The sequence below is a fragment of the Quercus suber genome, unplaced genomic scaffold, assembly GCF_002906115.3.
Source record: "Quercus suber isolate HL8 unplaced genomic scaffold, Cork oak 2.0 scaffold_109, whole genome shotgun sequence".
Classification (NCBI taxonomy): domain Eukaryota; kingdom Viridiplantae; phylum Streptophyta; class Magnoliopsida; order Fagales; family Fagaceae; genus Quercus; species Quercus suber.
In genome coordinates, this window is record NW_027069574.1 from 1,417,373 (window position 1) to 1,422,270 (window position 4,898).

Here is a 4,898-nt window from a genome sequence, read left to right on the forward strand (position 1 = left end):
TTCACCAGGTCGATGGAGGTGCTGTCCAGAATCTGCGTGTCCGTCCTGGGCTGTCAATTCGTGCTGGCTGTGTGGCTTGGCATGCTGTGAACTCAGTAAGCCACTCTCTAGAACGTTGAGGGATTTGGTGGAGTGCTGTGGCCGTGTGGTTCAACCGGACCTGGTTTCTCTGTGACCAGATTAGCCACACCGTCATGGCGAAAAGTTCAACATTTTGTTTCTGCACAATCATCCACGATAGCAGTTCTTTGAAGCTCAAAACCTGAAGTTGTCTCCGATATGCCCACGACTCACTATCCTCCCAAACAATATCTATCTCCTTGCACAACCATAGAGCATGTAAAGAGTTTCATGAGCTTCATGACAGCGGTCACAGAGTGGTTCTTCGATGATTTTTCTTCGCACTAAGTTGGCTTTTGTGGCATAGCATCGCGACAAGCACACCATAACAAGTTTTTGACTTTATTGGGTACCTGGAGAGACCACAGATCTTTCCAAAGGTGAGTGTCTGTGGCTGAAGGTTGTTGATTGTAGGACAGTTCAGCCTCCTCTTTCAAAACCTATAGCCTGATTTGCATGAGTATCTGCCATTGCTATAGTGTGGCCATATCAAAACATCCTCTGAAGCTTATTCGACCAAGAGGAATTTTTTAAATAATGGCCACTTCATCACTTGCAAAGATGCCATCAATAAGCTCCTCGTTCCACTACCTTGCACTTTCATCTATCAACACTGCCACCTTAGCATTTTCCATAGAAAGATAGGATAGGATAGTACCTGTGGAGGGTGTTTTCTAGGCAACCAAGAGTGCTGCCATATTTTTATTGAGTCACCATTTCCCACACGCCATCTAGCACCTCTTTGCAATACCTCCCTGCCTTTGAGTATGCTTCGCCAAGCATATGAGGCTGATCTTGAGTTGTGGGCCTCCATGATGGAACAATTAGGGAAAAACCTTGCTTTGAAAACCTTGTAAAAAAGAGATGATTTGTTGTGTTGAAGGCGCCAAGCTTGTTTGGCTAAGAGTGAGTCATTATAGAGAGCCAAATCTCGGAAACCCATGCCTCCCACCATCTTTGATTTGGTCATTTCATCCCATTTTACCCAGTGAATTTTTCTACGATCCCCTCTTTGACTCCACCAAAATTTTTTGATTAAGGATTCAATGTCATGACACAAACCCAATGGGATTTTAAAGCATCCCATAGTATAGGTTGGAAGAGCTTGAATTACTACTTTGATCAACGCTTCCCTCCCTGCTTGTGATAGTAACTTACTAACTTTCCTTCCCAACCTTGAAGTTTTTGCCACACTTCCTCCTTAATGTAATTAAAGCTAGCCTTTTTTCCTTTTCCCACAAATGATGGCAGCCCTAAGTATTTTTCATAATGCGAAATTTCTTGGACCCCCAAAGCTTGCTTGATACTAGTTTTGATGTCTGCATGTGTGTTCTTGCTAAAAAATATGGATATCTTGCTCCTATTCACCTTTTGACCCGACCCCCTTTCATAGGATTCCAATATTTGCATTACTTTGTCACATTCCTCCACAGTTGCCTTGCAAAATAGAAGACTATCATCTGCAAATAACAGATGCGTTAGTTTGGGGCCCCTTTTGCAAAGAGAATATCCATGAATATCTCCATTTCTTTCTACATGCTTAATCAAACCATTCAACCCTTCGGTGCATAGCAAAAAAAGAAAGGGGGAAAGTGGATCCCTTTGTCTAATGCCCCTAGTAGGATGAATAAGCCCTCTTGGTTCACCATTAATCAAAAAGGAATAGGTTACTGTTTTTACACAAAGCATGGTCAAATGTATCCATCTCTCATTAAAACCCATTTGCCTCATCAACTCTTCAAGGAAAGACCATTCAACACAGTCATAGGCCTTACTCATATCCAATTTAATCGCCATAAAACCTGATTTGGGTGAATTGTGTTTTTGCATGCTATGTAAGGTTTCGAAGGCAACTAAAATATTATCAGAAATCAAACAGTCTTTGGTAAAGGCTGATTGGTGTTCAGTAACTATAATGGGGAGTAGGGCTTTCAATTTGTTGGCTAGTACTTTGGAAAATATTTTGTATAACACATTACAAAGGCTAATTGGCCGAAATTGATGCACATGTTCAAGATTTTTAATCTTTGGAATGAGTGCAACAAAGGTATGATTTAAAGGGTGAGGTAGGATACTTGAGTTCAACCATGATAAAATTGAGGAGGTGACATCCAAATCTACAATGTTCCAGAAGTGCTGGAAAAACAGTGGAGGCATCCCATCTGGTCCAGGGAAAGCCCAATTCTTATTGGCAATATCAAAAACTCAATTTACGTTGGTACTATTAAAAGCCTAAGCTAATTACTTAACACTATTTTATCAAAAGCCCAAGGTTATTAATACTTGGCAAAATACTTTATCATAATTATTTCACTTAAAAGTCCAATAATGAACAATACTTTAAGTTTTTAAACCTATTACTATAATGTTACAAGCTCATGGAATTTATGGAAATTATCTATTCTCAACCCATGGCAATCATCTTATAAAAGTCCATGGAAAGTTATGATTATCTTAAACGCATGACATTTGTTTATTCATATCATATTATAAACCTATGGAATTTATATAGGAACCCATGGTCACTATTTATCTTATACATTCTTAATATTTATTTCCAAATCTCATGATAATTATTCACTTTGTTATGATTATCTATAGAAAAACCCAAGAGAATATCACATTATTCCACTATAATGGTTGTTACTATATTTTATTTGAAACCCATGGATATTGCCTCTATTTAAAATCCATGGTAAATATTATATTGGAGGTCATTATTTAAAAGCCCTAAAGAAAATATCATTTACAAAAATAATTCATAGCAAAAATTATGAGAAACTATATAAGTTGTTATTTAAAGTCCGTGGAAATTAATACCCAAAACCTATCATAAATATTTATTAAAACTCATGGATTCATTTTATTTCTAAAGCCCATGTGGAATAAAAAGTCATGGCGATATATGGTAGTATTGTCCATTTTGTAGGGCTCGCAATGAGAAAGTAAAAGGGTAGGCCCAAATGGAGAGAACCACCAAGTCAGAGGCCCACCAAAATACTCAGTCCTCATGGCCATGCCCAACATGAAATATCAGCCAAAATAGCCCATGTGTGCAAACTGACCCTGTTAAAGAACTTCATTCTGTTCTGCCTTCCGCTGGAGGTCACCTCAAGAAACAACCAAGCTCTCAAACTAAATTAGGAGCTGGCCACCTGTCCCACTGCTAACTCTGAAGTGAACAATACCAGAGACTGACACCTAAAGGTTAATGGGCAATAAATACCCTTCTTCTCTAAGTTTTGATCACAAATCAAGGAAGTCATAACCAAGACCTCCAAGCTCATGAAATCCTCAACCAAATAGTTTATTTTATTACTAAAAATATATGTAATTAGTTCATGAACCAAGCCCATGAGTCCTAAAGGGGAAAATTTGAGAACATGTGGTCTGAAGGGCATAAAGGGATCTCTAGCAGAACCCTTTGAAGTGGACTTAAACTTTGAAACCTGACTTAGGGTGTTGAATCCTCCTTCCTAGGATCCAAATCTCACTTGCAGTACTAAGATTCCTCCTTAATACCTACCTTAATCCCATTGGTTGAACACAATCTCAGAATTCTTAGCATTTAATGCAAGCTTATGTTGATATTTACCCATGTGTGATATTGCCCAAAGAAGCAAAACAACCCTAAAAGCAAATCTCCCATTTTAGGCCAAATCCTAGGATAATTATATTAGCTANCAGCATTAACTCAATCACACCACCACAGCTTAAATGCCACTCACTCAAATAGCTTACACTACCAATTCATGCCCAACACATATATATTCGCAAGAATCTTAATTCACATTTGTTGCATTGAACTGGAATCTCTCTCTCCCTTCATTCCATCTTATTTTTTCCTCTTTTATTTGTAATTATAAAGCCTTTAATCCTTTTTTATTGTTATGTATGATGAAAGCCATAATGTTTTGGATACTATTGAAGTTTTACCTTATGTTGACTTAATAATATAAGGAAACATATTGATTTTCACCATGTAAACACACTTATTAACCAATCAAATGTCTACTGCTAGAGATCTATCATATTCATTGCTGGACTATTTTTCTCGTACTTGTTACAACAGACTCACTTTTATATTTACCAACTATGGAAGATGCATAATTTTTACTATGCAAATACATTTATTATTTTCCAAACATTTACCACTAAACGTTTTTCTATTTACCGCTGGACTATTATTTAAGCACTCATTGTGATAGGTCATCCTGTGCTAGTTTATCTTTGCAGGAGGTATTTTGGGGTCTTATTATAATATTTGTTGATGCAACCTAGACCTTAAGCCAAATGGTCCTTTCACTTCGTCGATACCTTTGGCCCATGTTCAAGCTAAAGTCGAGTCTCGGTCTTGGCTCCCCTAACATCATGTGGGCAACGAATGAAAAATGCCCCCAATAGTTTTCAATGGTTTCAGTGTGTTTTTGGATTAAGATTTTGTTAATTTGTTAAAAATGGGGGAAAATCAAATTAAGTTGAAGTACAAATTTAGAATTCAAATCAAATCAAATTAATTCCTAATTGTAGTATATTTTGTGCTATATGTCCAATTTAATTTTTTTTTTTTTTTAATTTTGGTTCCAAGTGACCTCCATTCATAATGTTCAATGTGAAAACCGAAATGAATATCTCATCATCACAATTGTTGAATGTTTCCATGCGCAAGCATGAGTTACATGATAGTTAAAAGAAAGATAGAGTACTAAAGTGTCATAATCTTTTTAATTATTTGAAGGGTTTATTAACAGGTACCCTAAAGCATTTGTTAATGGATT